The sequence below is a fragment of the Microcaecilia unicolor genome, chromosome 11, assembly GCF_901765095.1.
Source record: "Microcaecilia unicolor chromosome 11, aMicUni1.1, whole genome shotgun sequence".
NCBI lineage: Eukaryota > Metazoa > Chordata > Amphibia > Gymnophiona > Siphonopidae > Microcaecilia > Microcaecilia unicolor.
Window position 1 is genome coordinate 100533410 of NC_044041.1, and position 22793 is coordinate 100556202.

The 22793-nt window shown below is 46.7% G+C and overlaps 1 protein-coding gene across 3 annotated transcripts in view; it reads left to right on the plus strand.

The window, feature by feature from the left end:
• MLLT1 (MLLT1 super elongation complex subunit) overlaps positions 1 to 22793 on the plus strand; it is a 281660-nt gene that overhangs the window by 115045 nt on the left and 143822 nt on the right. The gene's annotated exons all lie outside the window — the stretch shown is intronic.

A 22793-nucleotide genomic window follows, 5' to 3' on the forward strand; every position in this document is an offset into this window, starting at 1 on the left:
CCCCCCCTGTTCTTAGTTCTTTATTGGACTAACAATATGTTTTTAACTAGCTTTCAGCCACTGGCATTGTTTTCTTTAGATTAGAAAGGTTGTCTACATTTTAGTAGTAAGGGGAGGAGAATGGCATTTTTCAAGATCTTTAGAAAAACTGAGTGACTTTGGTGATTGGGTTGGATTCTTTTACAAAGTGGGGGAGGAGAGCTATTCTTTTTACAACAGGTCAATAAAACAGTTCTTCAGAAACTAAACACTGCTGTGCCCTAAATGTCCCCTTCCTATGTCTAGGCTCCCTCCCTCCCTCCTTATGGTAGGAGAGATCAGGTTGCCAAAGCTTTCTTCCTTTTCTGGGGTAGCTGTACACATCCCTTATCCTGTATGCTCCTAGTACTTTTTTTTTTTTTCTTAAACTGGGCCTTCTCAGCTGCTCAAACTATAAATGGTGCTGCATATAAAGCAGAAGTGTGTTCATGGTCCCATGTAGGTGAGGGATGAGAGCCACAGCAGCTGCACCTGTATTTAAGGCCTTATGATACAGGAAGGGGGTGGCTCTGTGGGTGTTGCTCTGTCTAGGTTACACTCAACCCCTGATTTTCCTACAGTCAGTTTCTCTGCTACAGCTCAAGCAGGTGAGTGTGTTGTAATATAAAAAACATATGTTCCTCTGCTCAGGTCCTCCAGGAATTCTCTCTGTTTTTAGATTATCTTCTTTATTCCTGTGGGAAAAGCTCTGGGTTCTCAAAGGTTTTCCTTGTATGACATGATTGTCAGCAGCTGGGGCAGCATATCAAATATCTTGTTACTAGCTGATCTAAAGTAGCTTCTTGCAGGTTGTGTGCTTCAGGGAAGTTTTATAGCACATACTGACCTATTCACTATTTTGTCAGCAGCTGTACTCTTATTAAATAAAATAAAAAAAAGTGGCACATAGTGCTTCAGGAAGCAAGCAGCATGCACTGCTGTGCAAGAAGGTGCTCAAATCAGGTCTTCCTTGTCATCAAGCAGATGAATCCATTACGAGTGGGTTGTGTCCATCAACCAGCAAGGGGAGATAGAGAGCACTGAAAAACCATAGTGCCTCATGGCCAGCTAGCTCCATCTGCCTCTTCAGTATTCTCTATCTCCCCAGCAGGGTGGTTGCAGTTTGTTCAAGCTCCTTCAGAAAATCTGCCTCGGGTGGCTCCTGTGCTTTTGCCAGTTGTAGCAGGGGTGTTGTGGCTGATGGTGCCCACTTTAAAGGCAAATAGGTTAGCCCTGTCCCTGTCTTTGCCCACACTGCGGATGCAGGCACATAGGTTCGCCCTTTCCCTGCCTTTCCCTCGATACTGATCCTCCGGAGTTGGAAATTTGCCTCTTTCGCTGTTGCCTCAAACTTTCCTCACAGCGTTTAAAAAAAAAAAAAAAAAAAGTTGCGTTGCGCTTTGGTGCTGCGATCCCAGAAAAGAGGTTTTCTTCTGATTGTGCAGCGTGACCGGAGCTCAGAGACTCGGTCTGGTGAGGTAAGAGCATTTTGTAGCTCCTCCGGGGAGGGCCCGCGTTTGGGACGATTTTGGTGTGAATCTGCCATTTTGAAAGGCGATGGCTGCTGAGAAAGTTAAGCGCTGTTCCATTTGTGGCAAGCGCAAATCTGCAGCGGGGCTCTGCAAGGCATGCTTTTCAGATGGTAGAGCCGGCCCGAGCATGGCGAGCAATGTTCCTTCCCGCTCCGTGGAGCAGGCAGCGGGTGCCATTTTGAAACAGCATGGCGCGACCCCCGCTGAGGCAGAGGGGTTTGAACCTGGAGGGGCGCCTCGTGTGGAGGCTGATAAAAGAGCTGTTTCCCCCGGACTGGAACCGGGAGGCCAGGGTCAGCCATTTTCCCCTGAATTTGTTTTATTGCTGCATAATGCATACCTGTTAAAAAGAGCTCTTCCGCAGGGGTCCCCTGCGTCCCTGATTACTGTATCCCCTCCAGTGGAGTCTGGCCTTGGATTACCGTCAGGCACGTTTTCTCCTGACAGATGGCTGCAAGACAAGCGCAGAAGGGTGGATTCCCCTTCAGAGAGTGGGGCACCCCCCCTCCCCCCCTGTGGTCGGGATGCAAGGACTCTGTGGGGTCTGGCAGGCCTTCGTGGTTTGGAGAGCCAGAAGAAAGTGCAGGATTGCCACCGGATCCAGATGATCCTTCCGCGGTGAGGATTTTCCACCGTGATGAGCTGCCAGCGCTTATTACTGATGCCTTGCAGGTCCTCTCAATAGAAGACCCTGGGAGTACTGAGACCTCCTCCAGTAATCCGAGGATGGCAAGTACTAAGAAGCCTGCTCGAGCCTTTCCTTTGCATGACTCCATCCAAGAGCTTATCACGGCTCAATGGGCTGACCCCGAGGGGCCTTTGAAAGTCGCCAGGGCTATGGGGCAATTATTCCCTCTAAGTGAGGAGCATTTGGTGCGCCTAGCAGTGCCTAAAGTGGATGCCCTGGTCACGGCTGTGACGAAGAAAACTACCCTCCCAGTGGAAGGAGGAGTTGCCCTGAAGGACATGCAGGATCGTCGCCTGGAGGCAGCTATGAAATGGTCCTTTGAAATTTCAGGCCTATCCTTAGGGGCGTCTGCATGCAGCTGCTACGCTGCCCGAGCTTGCCTCGCTTGGTTGCAACAGGCAGTGGAACAGCTCGGAAATGGAGCGGAGCCCTTTTCGGTGGTGGCACCGTGGATGGAGTAGGCCTTATCATTTTTGGCTGACGCCCTTTATGATCTGGTCAGAGCTTCAGCTAAACAGATGGCTGTAGCGGTGGCGGCGCACCATCTTCTGTGTCTACGACATTGGGCAGCTGACATGGCCTCTAAGCAAAGGTTGGTGAAGTTGCCCTTTCAAGGCCTTCTCCTGTTTGATAAGGAGTTGGAGAAAATTGTGAAAGGCCTGGGGGATGCCAAACCCCAGCGCTTACCCGAGGATAGGCTGCGGCCTTCTTCCAAGGGTCATGCGGTTCCCTCCTCTTGCAGACCTCACTTCCGTGAAGCTAGAAAGTACCGCCCGGGGCATTCTGCTGGGTTCACTTCGCGTGCCCGTTTTCAGCAGAGGAACTTCTTTTGCTCGGACAAACGTTCCACAGCAGCAGGCTCAAGACCTGGAGTTCAAAGACGACCCTCTCAATGATGGTGCGCTGGCCCCCTCCTCGATTCTTGTTATAGGAGGATGACTTTCCCTCTTTCTCGAGGAATGGGCCAACATTACCTCAGATCAGTGGGTCTTGGACCTGATCACAGAAGGCTACAGAATAGAATTCAATGCCCCGATAAGAGACGTGTTTGTGGAGTCCCGATGCGGTTCTGCCGCCAAATGGGCGGCGGTAGAGGAGACCTTGCAAGGCTTGATTCATATAGGGGCGGTTTCACCCCGTGCCTCCCGCCGAACACAGCTCTGGCCGTTACTCCATTTACTTTGTGGTGCCGCGAAAAGGAGGGTCTTTTCGGCCTATCCTAGACTTAAAAGATGTCAACAAGTCTCTGAGAGTGCGGCATTTTCACATGGAAACCCTGCGCTCCGTCATAGCGGCGGTACAGCCAGGAGAGTTTCTCACGTCTCTGGACCTGAAAGAAGCTTACTTGCACATTCCAATTTGGCCCCCGCACCAGAGGTTTCTGCGTTTTGCGGTGATGGGAAAACATTTCCAGTTTGCCTTGCCTTTTGGCCTCGCCACAGCTCCCCGAACCTTTTCCAAGGTAATGGTGGTAGTAGCTGCTTTTCTTAGGCGAGAGGGTATCCGGGTTCACCCGTACCTAGACGACTGGCTCATCAGAGAAGACTCTGTAGAAGAGAGTCATCAGGTTACAGCCAGAGTGGTCTCAGTACTGCAATCTCTGGGCTGGGTCGTCAGTATAGCCAAAAGTCACCTGACTCCCTCTCAATCTCTAGAATATTTGGGGGTCCGGTTTGACACAGCCTCGGGGATGGTCTTCCTACCCGAGCAAAGGCGGTGCAAGCTTCAGAACCAGGTCCGCCTGCTCCTGAGGATGCCTCGCCCGCGAGCTTGGAACATAGTCCAGCTGTTGGAGTCGATGACGGCCACTTTGGAAGTGGTGCCTTGGGCGAGAGCGCACCTGAGACCTCTGCGGTGTTCCCTGCTTCAAGGGTGGTCTCCAATATCTCAGGATTATCAATGCAGACTCACGTGGCTCCCTGCGGCCCGGCTCAGCATGGAGTGGTGGCTCTCAGACAGCATGCCGCGGCGAGGAATGCTACTAGCACTCCCCGATTGGTGCCTGGTGGTAACAGATGCCAGTCTGAAGGGCTGGGGTGCACATTGCCGGGGAAGGCATGCCCTGGGTCTCTGGACACCCGAGGAGTAGGAGTGGTCTATCAATCGCTTGGAGTTGAAAGTGATTTTCCAGGCGCTTCTGGCCTTTCAATTGACCCTGGAAGGATTAGCTGTCAGAGTTCTGTCGGACAACACGACAGCAGTGGCCTACATAAATCGACAAGGAGGCACTCAGTGCATAGCACTAGCAGCGCAGGCCGCGCAGATTGGCCACTGGGCTGAGCTTCATCTGCAGTTTCTGTCAGCAGCTCATATTGCAGGTCAGAGCAACGTGCAAGCCGATTATCTGAGCAGGAATCAGATCGACCCAGCGGCGTGGAAACTTGCAGACGAAGTATTCCTGCTGATATGTGCCAAATGGGGAAAGCCCGTAATGGATCTTATGGCCTCAAGCGCAGATGCCAAACTCCCGTGCTTTTACAGCAGACAGAGAGATCCTCGTTCGGCGGGGTTGGATGCCTTGGCTCAACCCTGGCCTCAGGGCCTCCCGTATGTGTTCCCTCCGTGGCCCTTGATAGGGCGAGTACTCCTGCGGATTCGGCTGCACCAAGGAGAGGTAGTTCTCATCACCCCGGATTGGCCCAGGAGGCCGTGGTATGCGGACCTCCGGCAGATGCTGGTGGAGGCTTCCCTCCCGTTACCTCTGGTACCGAATCTGTTGTCACAGGGACCGGTAACCATGGAGGACTCCTGCCGCTTTGGTCTTACAGCATGGCAATTGAGAGACAAGGGCTATTCCAATAAAGTCATATCCACTCTCCTACAGGCCCGCATGCGTTCCACTTCCGTGGCTTATGCCAGGATTTGGCACCAATTTGAGGCTTGGTGTGCTGCTAAAGCGATTACACCTATGCGGGCTTCTGTCTCGCCGATACTTGACTTTTTGCAGGATGGTTTACAAAAATGTCTTACCTATAATTCCCTACGTGTTCAAGTGGCAGCCTTAGCATCTTTTTGAGGGAAGGTCGCTGGCCTCTCTCTGGCTGCCTATCCGGATGTGGTACGGTTTCTCAGAGGGGTGCTTTGGCTCCGTCCTCCCATTCGAGCTCCATGCCCGCCCTGGAACCTGGGGTTAGTTTTAAAGACCCTTCAGTGTTCACCCTTCAAGCCGCTTAGGTGAGCTTCTGAGAAGGATGTGACCCTAAAGACGGTCTTTTTGGTGGCCATTGCATCGGCGAGACGGGTGTCTGAGCTCCAGGCACTGTCCTGTCGAGACCCATTTCTGCAATTCTCAGAGTCCAGAGTTATGGTACGTATTGTGCCGTCCTTCATGCTTAAGGTTCAGCGTTTCACCTAAACCAGCCTATTTTCCAGCTCTCCTTTTCTAAAGAGGAGTTTCCAGAATCCTTTGGGCAATTGCATCTCCTAGATGTGCGAAGGGCTCTGTTGCAGTAACTGTGCATGTCAAATGCCTTTCTGACCTCTGATCATCTTTTTGTTCTGTTATCAGGTTCGTGCAGAGGGTCTCCAGCGTCTAAAGCCACTATAGCCCGTTGGCTCAAGGAAGCTATTTTTTCAGCATATCTGCTGGCTGGTCGGCCTCCGCCTGAAGCCTTTAAGGCACATTCCACAAGAGCGATTTCCTCTTCCTAGGCTGAAACTAGAGCACTCTCTCTTCAAGAGATATGTAGTGCAGCTATTTGGGCTTCTAAACTCTGTTTTGCCCAACATTACAGGCTGGATGTGGCTGCCAGGAGAGACGCGCATTTTGGAGCACGTGCTGGTGCATGGTGTGGCTTGTTCCCACCCTATCTAGAGATTACTTTGATACATCCCACTCGTAATGGATTCATCTGCTTGATGACAAGGAAGGGAAAATTAGGTTCTTACCTTGGTAATTTTCTTTCCTTTAGTCATAGCAGATGAATCCATGAGCCCTCCCTCAGTGGTTCATTATGTGATTGATCTTGGTTTTATGTTCAGTTTTTCCTGTAGATATGTTCCCTCATTGGGAGAAGTTGGAAAACAGTCTTCAGGATTTCTGTTCTGTTACAGGAGGTCGAGTTTGTCCCTCCTTTGAATTGTTGCTCCTGTTCTGTGGCGTTCATCCGCTGTGAGGAAAGTTCATGTTATTATATGTGGCAGTGTCACACTGCTTTGGAAGCTTCAAATACTGAAGAGGCAGATGGAGCTAGCTGGCCGTGAGGCACTATGGTTTTTCAGTGCTCTTTATTTCCCCCTGCTGGTTGAGAAACACAACCCACTCGTAATGGATTCATCTGCTATGACTAAAGGAAAGAACATTACCAAGGTAAGAACCTAATTTTCCCTTTCTTGAAGTGTTTACTATCTAGGTCTGTATCTAAAGCAGTAGAGGGCTAAATGACTTGCCCAAGATAACAAGCAGCTGCAGTGGTATTTGAATCCTGGCTTTACTGGTTCTCAGCTTGCTGCTCTAACCAATTAAACAGCTACTCCACTCCCAAGGCACAACATAAGTGATGCACCAGCAACCAGTGAATTCTGGGTCTGTTTGGGAGATGCTACCACACCACTATGGGGAAAAGCTGTTTTTACTCTTCTATAAAATAATGCTGTACACCTACAACTGTGTGCTATCTTTGTGCTTGGCAGTGTCCTTTTAATCCTTTGGGCTTCCAGTCAAAATGTTTATTTCCCATGTGGAGCTTAGTACCACAAGCCTCCATTTGCATGTCCCTGAGGTTTCAATGCTGAATATTTTGGCATATTCTAACCCTCTCCCTACTGCTGGAGGAACCAGCTGTTGCAATGATTTGTTACTCAGTCTCATGTTTCCCTCTGGAATTAAATACAGATCTGCTGAAGTCAAATAGTTGTTCCTTAATTTCTCCACCAGACCAGTCCATAATTTACTGGTTTTATGACCATTGACCAACCGGTGGAGATAAAGAATACAGAATTGTGCTCTGCTTATAAGGTCCTTGTACAGCTCCGCAATTTATTATTTCCGTCTCCTACAGTGGAACTCCTGGGCTGGTTGATTGATTGAGGCTCACTCCCAGTCCTGTTAATTTACTGATTTCCAAATGAGCAGAAAAGGATTAAGGCCGGTAGTGGAATTGGTCCTGAGAGGGGAATACCTGGTGGAGTTTGGCCCCTGTCCCACCATGCCACTGATTAAACCTAACAAGGGAGAGGTGGTATGTTTGTGCGCTGAAGGCTTCTGGGATAAGGTTATGTCCTTTTTATTGGGTCAGTTCTACCACTGGTAAATTTTTGGATACTTTTTACCTGTGGTCAGCCTTTCACTTGGTACAGTCCCACTGCCACCTTGCTATGTGTTTTTTTTTTTTTTTTTTGCTCTTTCCCTGTGGAAGGTGCAAGGACTCCTCTTTTTGGGGGGTTTTCTTTGTAAAATTGTTTGCAAGCTGCCTTTACCTGGTGTTCACCTGGAGAGGGGGAAGGGGCTTTGGTTGCTTTTTCACAGCAAGAAAGTGTTCTCCCATTACTGGGTGTTTGTTTTCCTAAGTTAAGTTAATATTCAGCAGTTTCTTCTTTAATTGGTACTGTTGTCAGCCACAATAGCAGTTATTTCAGCGATCTCCTCATGGCAGCCTCAGCAGAGGGAGTGAAACTGCCTCAGCAGAGGGAGTGAAACGCTGTTCCCACTGTGGTGCTCCGTATGCTGCTTCAGGTCTCTGCCATTCCTGCCATTGTCTTTATTTCGGTGGGACCACAGGAAGAGGCCTGGGGAATGAACATCCAGGTTCACTATATGTGATTTGCTGCCTCAGGGAGATTTTATTGATGCTCTCAAACTACAGGAACCATAGCCATTTTGACTTCCCACTGTACCTCAGTTTCTGCTACACTGTTTTTTTTCCCCATCAAGTACAGTACAGGGGAGCTGCAAGGAATTGGCATGCAAAACCTTCAGAGGTGATTGGGCCTCTAGGAACAAATATTAATTTTTTCTTATCCTAATTTTATTTTATTCATCAGGCGTATCTATTTAAAAAGGTATCTTGAGTTCTCAAGACAGTTTTCCTTCCCTCATGATTTTTCCAGAATCTTCAGCTCCCATATGGGTCCACTTTGAGCAGTTGGAAACATTTGAAACCCTGCTTGCATTCTTTATTCTTCTGGTCTTTCTGAACTTGCTCCCTCTTTAGCCTCTAGGTCCTCCTTACTCAGAAACCCTTTAGAGGGCAAATGTTTGCCTGAAGAAGGGGATGAACCCAAGATACTTAGATTTGTTTCACAAATAGTAATTAAGGATGGGAGTTCCAAAGTTGCACAACAGAAAAGAAGCATCCATATCTTTAATTTGTTGTCTAAGAGAGAAAATGCTTTTCTTCTTTCCTTAGTCTCTCTTGTAACATCTGGATAAATCCAGTTCTTCTGACCAAATAGCTCTTTAGATCTTCTAAAATGTAACCTCAACAGAGCATTCAAATCCTGTTCAAATACAATCACTAACAAAGTTGGTCTTTCTGATATATCACATGTTGAGGTTTCAAGAAAAACAGTTCAATTATTTAAATCAGGAATAGCCCTCCCTCTAATCTGTTAATCTGCGCTTTATTTTGTCCTTTGTTTATGGGCTCTTCACCCTAGGTCTTAAAGAGCACAGAATCGGCAAATAAACTTTGTTCAGAGGTGGAATTTGATCCAAGGAATACTTCAAAATTTCCATAATTTTTTTTAAGGCATCACCTGGTGTCATACCCCAAAATTTGGAAAATTTAACAAGCACAAATTTAATATAGATTAAAATTCTCAAAATGTTCCAGTTTTTTATGTATTATCAAATTATCCTTGACCAAAGTAGCACTCAACTGCTGAGCAGATTTTACTTCATCTTTAACTTGTCCATCTTAACCATCTCCACATTTTTTTATAAAGTATCACTCTTACAAGCAATAATAATTAAGCTATAGTCTTGGACATTGAGGCCTCCATTTTCACCAGCACTCTTCAAATGCCCTCAAGTGTCATTCCACTTGAGGTTGCAGTTGACTCAATGCCTCCAACGAGTGGTTCCTCGACGGTGCTGGCAATCCAAAGGGGAGCTTTCTCTGATGGCAACACAACAATGCCACCCATAGTCGACTCCACAGCAGTCTCATCTTTCTCTTCTGCCAGATAGGGGAGTGGTTTGCAGCCCTGGAGGAGACAAAGGTAAATCCAGTCTGTGTGTGTTTTATTTTTGTTGTTTTGTTTTTTTTAATTAACATTTTTATTGAAATTTCAAATGTAACAAATCATAATGGTTCCACCATCTATCAGATAACACATAAGTAATAGACAAAAAAATGTCCCTGAACATAGCAACTATGAGAACATCATTAACGACAGACTATGTATACATCAGTGGATCCTCATGCCCCGCCCCCAAACCTTCCCCCCACTCCTCCATTCCCTTATGTTCAGTTGCCTTTAAGATACACATACAGTTGGTCCCAGGTATATGACTCTTTAGGTCCTGTGTTCTACCTTGCCACAGTTAAAGCTTCCATAATGACCATATTTCTTAAACACCCCTTCCATATATCTAATGAAAGAGCATCAGAGGTCTTCTAGCACTGAGCTAGAACCCTCCTGGCTGCTACATAGCATAGATGAACCTGGAGCCCCAGGGAAGAATAATCTATACTCACTCCCAACAAAGGATCCAGAATTAAGGGCTGATTGAAAGTCCTTGACAACTCCTGTGTTACCTTCCCCTCAGAAGTCTTGAGCAACCGATAGCCCCACCACAGATGGAATAGAGAACCCGTCCCCTCCACAACCCCTCCAGCATTTGTCGGATGATATCAAGTTTAATTTATATAATCTAAGTGTAGAGAGGTGCCAGTGTATGATTAACTTTTATATTAGCTTCTAATGCTAGCAGCCATCAAAACTTTGTGGACACTCACTAGAATTTCCTTCCCCTGGGAGTTGGAATAGTCCACCCCAAGGTCACATTCCCAGGCCAACATATATGGAAGCTTATAGAAACTACTCTACCACAACCTCACTCTGTATTTGTTTATACCGATATTGGCGATCGCCTCTATGGTACTATGTAAGCCACATTGAGCCTGCAAATAGGTGGGAAAATGTGGGATACAAGTGTAACAAATAAATATCCTTTTGGCTAGAGTGTACCTCCAATTTAAGTTCTGTAAGCAGAGCTAATAAATTGCCATTCACTGGGGTTGCAGGTTATGTGCTCAAGCAACCACTAAATGACTGCTAGGCCTTCCATAGTGCATGGTTCTGCCGATGCCGCTATCTTTTCTTTACAGAGACTGGCTGCCTTCTGTGTTCCCAAGCTAGCTTTACCATCTGTGAACTTGTAGCTCTCCAGCTTTCTCCTCATGGTCATTGCAACACAAAGAGGGAGAATAGTCACTTCACAGGGAAAAAGGATTCCGGTGGAGGAATTGATAGTATAAATATAGTACATAAGTAATGCCATACTGGGAAAAGACCAAGGGTCCATCGAGCCCAGCATCCTGTCCACGACAGCGGCCAATCCAGGCCAAGGGCACCTGGCAAGCTTCCCAAATGTACAAACATTCTATACATGTTATTCCTGGAATTTTGGATTTTTCCAAGTCTGTTTAGTAGCGGTTTATGGACTTGTCCTTTAGGAAACCGTCCAACCCCTTTTTAAACTCTGCTAAGCTAACCGCCTTCACCACTTTCTCCGGCAACGAATTCCAGAGTTTAATTACACGTTGGGTGAAGAAAAATTTTCTCCGATTTGTTTTAAATTTACTACACTGTAGTTTCATCGCATGCCCCCTAGTCCTAGTATTTTTGGAAAGCATGAACAGACGCTTCACATCCACCTGTTCCACTCCACTCATTATTTTATATACCTCTAACATGTCTCCCCTCAGCCGTCTCTTCTCCAAGCTGTATAGCCCTAGCCTCCTTAGTCTTTCTTCATAGGGAAGTCGTCCCATCCCCGCTATCATTTTAGTCGCCCTTCGCTGCACCTTTTCCAATTCTACTATATCTTTCTTGAGATGCGGCGACCAGAATTGAACACAATACTCAAGGTGCGGTCGCACCATGGAGCGATACAACGGCATTATAACATCCTCACACCTGTTTTCCATACCTTTCCTAATAATACCCAACATTCTATTCGCTTTCTTAGCCGCAGCAGCACACTGAGCAGAAGGTTTCAGTGTGTTATCGACGACGACACCCAGATCCCTTTCTTGGTCCGTAACTCCTAACGTGGAACCTTGCATGACGTAGCTATAATTCGGGTTCTTTTTTCCCACATGCATCACCTTGCACTTGCTCACATTAAACATCATCTGCCATTTAGCCGCCCAGTCTCGTAAGGTCCTCTTGTAATTTTTCACAATCCTGTCGTGATTTAACGACTTTGAATAACTTTGTGTCATCAGCAAATTTAATTACCTCGCTAGTTACTCCCATCTCTAGATCATTTATAAATATATTAAAAAGCAGCGGTCCTAGCACGGACCCCTGAGGAACCCCACTAACTACCCTTCTCCATTGTGAGTACTGCCCATTTAGTACTGCTCCAACAGAGCTTCAATCCAGTGTGACCATTCACACTGGTGACATCACTTCTCTGGGTCTAGTAGTTTTGATAGCTGTATATTTACCAAGGTAACTTTGGTATGTAGGCCTGATTTGTCTCGCAAGTGGATCAAGCATGCACTCTCCCTCATTACAGGAGACTCTTGCTCTTAAGGTCCAAATCTTATGGAAGATATCCATCTTTGGTCTTGGGCTTGGTTCTTGAAATGTCAAGATTAAGGCACAGATTACTTGGAAGAGGTAATTATCATCCTTCAGGCTATGAAATTATCTCTTCAGTAGCATATACTACGGTGAAACCTTTGAGAGTTGATGTTATTGAGATAATGCAGGCAATAAATATTTTACATAAATAAACCACATTTAGTACTGACAGCTCACTCCACTAGTGGAGAGGCAATGTCTTGGGCAGAGCTCAAGGTAAGTTCTCAATTAGAAAGTTGTAGGGTGGCAACATGACAGATTAAATGTTGAGGCTAGGGGGAAAGCCGCCTCCTGAACTTCAGTAATCACAGCAGGAGCTTCTGTTTCTCTTTGATCTTGAGGACTATTTGGTAACATTCTGCAAATTCTGGACTGGAATGGTGAAGACACTAAGGAAGGAGAACTTAAATCTTAGATGCTAATTTTATTTCCTTTAGTCCCACAAGTCATTTCTCTAGTTGCAATTACATTTGGTATTCTCTACTCAGAGTTCTACATAGAGGTGTATTTTCAAAGCACTTACACTTACAAAGTTACATAGAGGGGCATAATCGAACGGGGTGCCCAAATTTTCCTGAGCGAAGGGGTGGGGAACCCGTATTATCGAAACAAGATGAGCATCCATCTTTCGTTTCGATAATACGGTCGAGGACGCCCAAATCTCAACATTTAGGTCGACCTTACAGATGGTCGACCTAAATGTTGAGATGGTCGTCCCCGGATTTCGGCAATAATGGAAACCGAGGATGCCCATCTCAAAAACGACCAAATCCAACTCATTTGGTCGTGGAAGGAGCCAGCATTCATAGTGCACTGGTCCCCCTGACATGCCAGGGCACCCTAGGGGACACTGCAGTGGACTAACTGAACGGAAAAAGCTCTTCCCTTACTGATCCCTTAGCGATTCGGAAAGGAACGGGCATACATGAAGGAAATCGCATGCAAATGAGCTGCTCGCTGTTAGCTCATTTGCACACGATTTCCTTCCTAAGGAGGGGAAGCCAATGCAGAGCAGCCAAGCGTTATGCGTAGCTGTTCTGCGCATGCCAAAGACTGCTTCATACACGCAGACAAGCTGCGTGTATAATAGCCGTCTACAACCTTAAATAAATTGCCTGAGTCCAGGTGAAAACGTCCAAGTGCTCGTCAGGGACATCTTTTTTTTTTTTTTTGAGTATGGGTGAAGGACGTCCAAGTGTTAGGCGCCTTCGCTATGCCTCCTTCCCTGCAGTTAAGGACGTCCAAAATGCTCCAGGCCAGATCCAAAGGGCTTTATTCTATCCTCATCCTTCTTGATCTATCTGCTGCTTTTGACACGGTCGATCACAGCTTACTCCTCGATACGCTATCCTCGCTTGGTTTTCAAGGCTCTGTTCTTTCTTGGTTTTCTTCTTATCTCTCCAAACGTACTTTTAGCGTATACTCTGGTGGATCCTCCTCCTCTTCTATCCCGCTGTCAGTTGGTGTACCTCAGGGATCTGTCCTGGGACCTCTACTCTTCTCCATCTATACTTCTTCGCTTGGTACTCTGATCTCATCCCATGGTTTTCAGTATCATCTTTACGCCGACGACTCCCAGATCTACCTCTCTGCACCAGAAATCTCAGCTGGCATCCAGGCTAAAGTTTCAGCATGCCTGTCTGACATTGCTGCCTGGATGTTTCACCGCCATCTGAAGCTAAACATGACCAAGACTGAGCTTCTTATCTTTCCACCTAAACCGACCTCTCCTCTTCCCCCCTTTCTCTATTTCTGTGGATAATATGCTCATCTTTCCCGTCTCATCAGCACGTAACCTTGGGGTCATCTTCGACTCCTTCCTCTCATTCGCTTCACATATTCAACAGACTGCTAAAACCTGTCATTTCTTCCTCTATAACATCACCAAAATTCGCCCTTTCCTTTCTGAGTATGCAACCAGAACCCTCATTCACACTTCTATCACCTCCCACATAGGCTACTGCAACTTGCTTCTCACAGGTCTCCCACTGAGCTATCTCTCTCCTCTTCAATCTGTTCAAAATTCTGCTGCACAACTAATATTCCGCTAGTGTCGTTATACTAGCCCTCTCCTCAAGTCACTTCATTGGCTCCCTATCCGTTTCCGCATTCAGTTCAGACTCCTCTTACTTACAAATGCATTCACTCTGCAGCTCCTCAATACCTCTCCGCTCTCATCTCTCTCTACACTCCTCCCCGGGAACTCTGCTCACTGGGCAAATCTCTCTTATCTGCACCCTTCTCCTCCACCGCTAACTCCAGACTTCGTTCCTTCTATCTTGCTGCACCGTATGCCTGGAATAAACTTCCTGAGCCGCGATCCAAGATGGCCGCTTAGAGAGCTGTTGTACGAGACGTGCTCAACTTGCTCTTTCAGAACGCTGCGAGAGGGCTTTGATTCCCTATCACTATGGGGAAAAGGAGAGGGAAAACTCAGGTTAATCCCTCAACTCCGAGTGGAACCCACCTTCTACAGCAGCCGACGCTTGAGCAATTTGGTGTGGTCTCTGGCCCGAGTCAAACATCTTCCCCTGCTATCGGAGCCGGAACTAATGAGCTGGCCGACAGTGTAGACGGGGTTTCTTTCAGCCCTGTCATGCGCACGGCTCCCCCGCAACCAAGAGGGTTGGAAGCTGGAGAAAGTCCTGTGTCACAGCTTCCCACAGAGGAGCTGAGAGAGCAGGGAGGGAGCCTCTCTTCAGCAGTGTTAACATCGAGGGCTGAACCGGTGGAAGAGCAGACTGTGAGTACACTGAGGCAAATTGCTAATGCCCCCCCCCCTCTGGCTTTTCAAGCGGAATGTGTTAAAAAACCTGCCGTGGTGACATTAGAGTCACTTTGGGATCAAACTGCTGCTTTGCATTCCTCTTTACAACAACAAACAATATAGAACTCAGCTGAAATTAAGTTGTTATCTCAAGTTGCCCTCCAGCAAGCACAGACAACTAATCAACATACTTCTAAAATAGAACAATTGGGAGAGAAAATGCAATCTTTGGAAGTTATCAGTCAAACCTCAATTAGGGATAAAAATTATATGTTACGACGTTTAGAATATCTTGAAAATAAATCAAGAAAACTTAATTTGAGATTCACGAACTTTCCAAGATCTCCCTTAATTTCCCCGATTGATATGGTGAAAAAATATCTGATTGAGGTATTAGGAATGCCAAGTGATTCCTTACCTCCTATTGTTCGGGTACAATATCTACAAAATAAATCAAATTCAGAGACTCTCCAACCGAACAGAGGAGAAGCGATGAACTTGACATCATTTCTTGAATCATCTTTGGAAGTAATTTCTCAGAAGTTGACTGCTTTGGTTGTTTTTGCTTTAGAAATAGACCGCGACGCAGTCTTAAGACTTTCATTTAGACATTTAGAATCTACTTTTTTTGGATCTAAAATAAGAATATTCCCTGATATGGCTAGAGAGACCCAAAAAAAGACGTAGTGCTTTTTTAGCACTACGTCAGAGGACTCTGGCACTTGGAGCAAATTATATGTTAAAATTTCCTTGTATATGCAGAGTATCATATCAAGCCAAATCATTTCAGTTTTTTGATCCTAGTTAGAGGAGTTTTTAGTTTCAAAAGAGGATGTGAATGTAGTAGTAGGATTACCAGACCATACTGTATGATATGCTTATGGAAGGTTTACTTGGTAACAACAACCCCACTGTAAAAACTTTGTCTTTTTTTTTTTTTTCCTGTTCTCTTCTTGGATCCTATTACTTTATATTTCTGGTCGAAAGTAGAGTGTAAACATTTCAATTGTAATAGATATTGGAGATATTGTAAATTTTCTCATATTGTAATCTTCTCTTGTGAGTTGTTAAATTTGGATGAAAATTATAAATAAAATATTTAAAAAAAAAAAACTTCCTGAGCCGCTACGCCAAGCCTCATCTGTGGCCATCTTCAAATCTAGGCTAGAAACCCACCTCTTCAATGTTGCTTTTAACTCCTAAACCTAAACCTTCAACTGTCCCCTATCCCTGATATGTCCTGTCTGTCCTAACCCTTATCCCTTACTTGTCCTGTCTGTCATAATTAGATTGTAAGCTCCATTGAGCAGGGACTGTCTCTCCATGTTCAAGTGTGAAGCGCTGCGTACATCCGGTAGCGCTATAGAAATAAGTAGTAGTAGTAATGTTTCTGTGAGAAGGACGTCCATGCCTCCGACACCCCCTTTATTTATTTATTTGGATTTTGGATCACAAGTAGCATCAGTGGGATTGGAACCGGCCACCTCTGGATTGCAAGACCAGTGCTCTAACCACTAGACCACTCCTCCACTCCACTTCCTTGAAATCTGGCCGTCCCTGGGGGGGTGGGAGCAGTTCAGGACATCCAAAATGTTTGAAAGAAGGACGTCCACGCCTTTGTTATACCTCCGCTGACACCCCTCCCCAGTGACCTGCATACTGCTGCGATGGACCTGGGTATGATATTTGAGGCTGGCAAAAAAAAGTTTTTAAAGTTGTTTTTTTTCAGGGTGGGAGGGGGTTAGTCACCACTGAGGGAGTCAGGGGAGGTCATCCCAGATTCCCTCTAGTGGTCATCTGGTCAGTTCAGGCACCTTTTTGAGGCTTGGTCGTAAGAAAAAATGGACCAAGGAAAGTCAGCCAAGTGCTCGTCAGGGACGCCCTTCTTTTTTCCATTATCGCTTGAGTACGTCCATCTGTTAAGCACGCCCCAGTCCCGCCTTCGCTACGCTTCCGACACGCCCCCAGGAACTTTGGTCGTCCCCGCAACGGGAAGCAGTTGGGGATGTCTAAAAATCGGCTTTCGGTTATGCCGATTTGGGCGACCCTGAGAGAAGGGCGCCCATATCCCGATTTGTCGAAAGATGGGCGCCCTTCTCTTTTGAAAATAAGCCTGATAGTAACCTATGGAACTTTGTAAGTCTAAGTGCTTTGAAAATAAGCCCATAGTCTTTTAGTAGTAATTACTAATTAAAGACGAGGAAGATAATTTTTTCCTGCTATATATTCCTTAGAAGGTTTCTGCTGCTTTATGAAAATACTGAATCTGTACAGAGCCCTTATAGATACACCAAAGTTCTGTATTCTCTATCTCCACTTGCTGGTTGATGGACACAACACATGCAGGTTTCGGACTAGTCTGGTGGCACTGAAGGAAAGACAATTAATTGGTAAGATCTATTTTTTTCTTGCTGTGGGTTTGCAAAGTTCTAATGAGATTCTTTTCTGTGTTCACAAGTTAATAAAGCAAACTATTTATTCTGTCAACATATTAGCATTTGGAAGAAAGGAACAGGGCAAATTTCCTTAACGTCCTCACCAGACCAGACCAAAATCTGTAGATTGTGCCTGTTGACCAGCGGATGAAGACAGAGAAAAATAGTCTTGTGTGCTTAGATCAGTACGGGCACCGTGAAGCCTTAGATTCTCAGTATTCTCTGGTCTCCAGCAGAATATTGTGGGCAGATCAGGCAGTTACTAGACTTGACCCAGTTCAACTGGGAATCAGTTGGGGTGGGGAGTTCCTCATTTGAGGTTTTAAACTTCATAGAATCGTGAAGCAAATTTAATTTGACCAGGAGCAGAAATGATACTCTGAGCCGTCTGAGTTGCTCTCCATCCTTCTCACCTATGTTCAGTGCTGTTTTGTTCGTTTACTCTGAAAGGGATTTAAGTAATTAGTTGGGATGTTGCTTCCTTATATAAAGAAGACAGAACAGCAACCAACAGGTCAGGGTAGAGAAACCCCTATGTGTATATCAATAGTCAAGAACCAGAAGTAGGGGTGGACCAAGAAATCTCGACAGCCAAGGTTGATTGAAGTGACTTTATTAGCACCAAATAGGACCTGACACGGGACCATGTTTTGATGGCTTTACCGTCTGCCTTGGGTCAAACACTAAATACAAAACAATACATAAAATAGAATTAAAAACATATAAATGCATGGGTATGATAACAATAATGAAAATAAATATCACACTACGTAAATGATAAAATTAATAAAAAAGACAATAAAAATAACCATCGAAGTATATAAACATGTGATGGACAGTATCCAAATATGAAAATATTTGAACTAAGTTGGCAAAACAGGATAAAATGAGGATGAAAACATAATGTAATCAGAGAGACATGAATAATAGTAATAATAATAATTATAATAGAACTGACCTAATAAAAGTACCACATTCAATGGGTGCTTAGATGAAACAGGTTTGGAAATATCTAAGAACAAAAAAAGGGAGTAACAAATTGCACAATCATAAAAAGGCAGAACACTGGAAACATATAAAAATTACCATATTATATAAAAGAAGGCAGAACACTGAAACAAGTGTAAGTGGACTACTACTCCCCTTGCCTTGGAATCAGCTGTCAGTGACATCACTGACAGTGCATTCTAAACTGCCTAGCAGACCACCTCCGAGGGAGCCACGGTCCCAGGCACATTAGGACGTTGGAGGTGAGAATTATTATATTATATTATATTATTTATATATATATATTCAAGGATAAGCAGGCTGGATATCATCACGCATGGGTCGTAGTCCACGACGGCCCAGGAGACTGGAATTAAAACAAAAACTTTAGAAAGCTCTAGAACGGATCGGCACACTCGGGGACAACGCACCGTGCATACGTGAGTGACTTCCTGCTGCACACTCGGGGACAACGCACCGTGCATGCGAGAGTGACTTCCCGCTGGCGACATCCGCGCACTTCCCTCAGTTTCTTTTTCTCCGCGACTGTGAATGAGTGGTGTTTTTTCTCTGCTTCTCGTGTTTGCTCAGATCGCTTTTTTCGCGTTTATCGCGCCCTTTTTTTCTTTATTTTTTCTTCTAACTAGTTTATTCTTTAAAAAAAAAATTGTTTTTTCCCTTTAATTTTTTTAGGTTTTCTTCATTTGTTCCAAGTTTTCTTTCTTTTTCGTTGCGGCCGCCCTTAGGCTGCTCAGCCACGACCTTTTCCCCTTTTTTGTGCCTTTTTAATTGGCACAATCGAGCCTTTTAATTTCACGGACTATTTTCCCGCCCATGTCATCAAAGACTCCCAGCGGCTTCAAACGCTGTACTCGCTGCAACCGGACCATCTGGAGTACTGACCCTCACGCATGGTGCCTCCAGTGTCTTGGGCCTGATCATCTTCCAGCTGCTTGTAAGCTGTGTAAGTTAATGAAAAAAAGGATCCAGGTGGCTCGAGAGGCTCAGTGCAAGAGACTGTTTTCTGATCGGTCTGGCCCTTCGACATCGGCATCGACATCAGTACCGAGGTCGGCAGTGCCGAGAGTCCAGGTAATGGCTGCCGAGAGACCATTGCGAGCTGGGAGCAGCAAGGCATCGAGCGGGTCTCCGCCCGACTCGAGACCTACTGCTATGCAGGCCCCCCGGGACCAACCTGAGTCGAATCCGGCCCTGAGGAGGCGTGAGGATTCCATGTTCTCATCGGTACCGAGGAGTGTCGATGATGGGCGTCGAGCGAAAACTAAGAAGCATCGTCATTGATCTCCTAGTCACAGTACCGAGAGCTCCGGGGAGCCAAGGGAGTCTGCACCCGAGAAGCGTCGGCGCTGGGAGGACTGCTCACCATTCAGGAGGTGCCGATGAGTTGGTCGTCCAGCAGCCTGGTACCGGCTCTCGAACCCCCTCAGCTTCTGGCACCGACTCCTGTACTTGCCCCACAGTCTTTTCAGATGGCAGCTCTTGACGAGCGTTTCCGGGCCCTTCTTACAGAGCTTCTGGAAGGACAGCTTCGTCAGTCTGCCTCGGTGTTGGGGGTGCTTGTGCCTCCCGTACTGACTGCTGAGACGGTATCTGGATCATCACCTGTGCGGAGGTCCTCGCCCTTGGTACCGCTTGCAGCGCCGGAGCCGGTTACTACATGGGTTGACTCCCCCTTGACATCGGTGGAGGAAGCTTCGCTGGAGTCCAGGCAGGGGTCGACTTCTCGGCATCCCCCACAAGGTCGTCGATCCTCGACGTTGAGACAGGCGCAGGTTCGGGCTGCTCTAAAGGAGCTTCTGTCCGATACCGAAGAGGAACGCTCATGGGGAGAAGAGGAAGACCCCAGGTATTTTTCGGAGGAAGACTCCTGTGGATTTCCTTCTGATCTTACTCCATCCATTGAAGTTAGACAGAGTCTTACTTTTTCATCTTTTTTACGGGAAATGTCTAAAGACATTTCATTCCCTATGGAGGTTGTGGATGAGCCCAAGGCTGAGATGCTTGAGGTTCTGGATTATCCATCTCCACTTGCAGAGGTTGCAACAGCCCCCATGCACAATACACTCAGGGAAGTGATGTTGCGAAGTTGGTCGTGCCCTCTTTCTAATTCAGTTGTCAACAAGAGGTCTGAGTCCCAGTACAGAGTCCATGGACAGCCTGTGATGGTGAAGGCCCAACTTCCTCACGATTCCATGGTGGTGGACTCTGCTCTCAGAAGAGCCAAGAGTACTAGAGATTATGCCTCGGTGCCCCCAGGCAGAGAGTCTAGGACCTTGGATTCTTTTGGGAGGCGTACGTATCAGGCTGGAATGCTCGCCGCCAAGATCCAAACATACCAGCTGTACACGAGCATTCACTTACGGAACTCAGTGAGGCAACTGTCCAGTTTAGTTGAAGCTCTTCCTCCGGATGCTTGCTGAACCTTTTCACCAGGTGGTCAGGCAGCAGAAGGCGTGTCGCAAATTCCTGGCCAGGGGAGCTTATGACATTTTTGATGCCGCATCCTGAGTAGCTGCTCAAGGTATAGTGATGCGCAGACTCTCATGGCTGCGTGTTTCTGACCTGGATCATAAGACCCAGCAGCAAATGGCGTATGTTCCTTGCCGGAGGGATAATCTTTTTGGAGAGAAAGTTGAGGATATGGTTGATACCCTCAAGAAGCACCATGATGCTATGGATTCTCTCTCCTGCCGGACACCTTCTGCTACTATCTTCTCTACTAGGAGGTTCTTTGGAGGGAGGAGGAGTGCTCCCTATTCCTATAATAGGCGTAGGTACACTCCTACCTCTCGGCAGCCTGTTCAAGCTCGCTCCCAGCAGGTTCACTCTCGTCAGTGACGTGCGCCTAAGGCCCCTCCGGCTCCCCAGGAAAAGCAAGGGACGGGCTTTTGACTGGCTCCTCCAGAGCAGCAGTAAAAGTAGCCATGCCGGACGATCTGCCTGTTTCGGGAGGTTGATATTTTTTCACCAAAGGTGGCCTCTTATAACCTCCGACAGGTGGGTTCTTCAAATAGTCTGGTTAGGATACACTCTCAATCTGGAATCCAGACCTCCAAATTGCCCACCGGGAGCTCAGTCCTTCAGCTCCCAGCACAAACAGGTACTTCCTTGTACAAAAGAAGACAGGGGGGATGCGTCCCATCCTAGACCTAAGGGCCCTGAACAAATTCCTAGTCCGAGAAAAGTGCGAGAAAAGTTCAGGATGCTTTCCCTGGGCACTTCCCATGATTCAAGAACACGATTGGCTATGCTCTCTGGACTTAAAGGACGCCTATACTCACATCTCTGTGCTTCCAGCTCACAGGAAGTACCTTTGATTTTGTCTGGGAACTCAGCACTTTCAGTACTGCGTACTACCCTTCGGTGTAGCATCTGCGCCCAGGGTCTTTACAGAGTGCTTGGCAGTTGTCGCAGCATCACTACGCAGACTGGGAGTGCATGTGTTCCCTTATCTCGACGATTGGCTGGTGAAGAACACCTCAGAGGCAGGAAACTTACGATCCATCCACATGACTATTCAACTCCTGGAGCTACTGGGGTTTGTAATAAATTATCCCAGGTTCCATCTTGTTCCACTGCAGAAGTTGGAATTCATAGGAGCTCTGTTGGACACACAGACGTCTCAAGCTTATCTTCCCCAGGCAAAGGCAGACAATCTTCTCGCCTTAGTGTCCTCGGGTTGAACATCTCAACAGGTCACAGCTCGGCAGATGTTGAGGCTTTTGGGCCACTTGGCCTCCACAGTTCATGTGACTCCCATGGCACGTCTACATATGAGATCAGCTCAATGGACCCTAGCTTCCCAGTGGTGTCAGGCTACAGGGGATCTAGAGGATGTCATCCATCTTTCCACCGATTTTTTGCAATTCCCTTCAATGGTGGACCATTCGCTCTCATCTGACCTTGGGACGTCCATTCCAAATTTCTCAGCCACAAAAAGTGCTAACGACGGATGCATCCCTCCTGGGGAGCTCATGTAGATGGGCTTCACACTCAGGGAGCTTGGTCTTTTCAGGAAACGGGTCTTCAGATGACCTCCTGGAATTACGAGCGATCTGCAATGCTCTAAAGGCTTTCAGAGACCGGCTGTCCAATCAAATTATCCTAATTCAGACAGACAGCCAGGTTGCGATGTATTACACCAACACGCAGGGGGGGCACCGGATCTCGCCCTCTGTGTCAGGAAGCCGTCAGGATGTGGCTTTGGGCTCACAACCATGGCATGTTTCTTCAAACCACACGTCTGGCAGGCATAAACAACAGTCTGGCCAACAGGTTTAGCAGGATAATGCAACCTCACAAGTGGTCGCTGAACATGGATGTTGTCCGCAAGATCTTTCGAGCGCGGGGCACCCCCTCGGTGGATCTTTTGCCACTCAGACCAATCACAAAGTTCCTCAGTTCTGTTCCAGGCTTCAGGCCCACAACAGACTAGCGTCAGATGCTTTTCTCCTACATTGGGGGACGGGTCTTCTGTATGCGTATTCTCCCATACCTTTAGTATGGAAAACTCTTCTGAAACTCAAGCAAGACCGCGGAACCATGATTCTGATAGCTTCTTTCTGGCCCCATCAGATCTGGTTTCC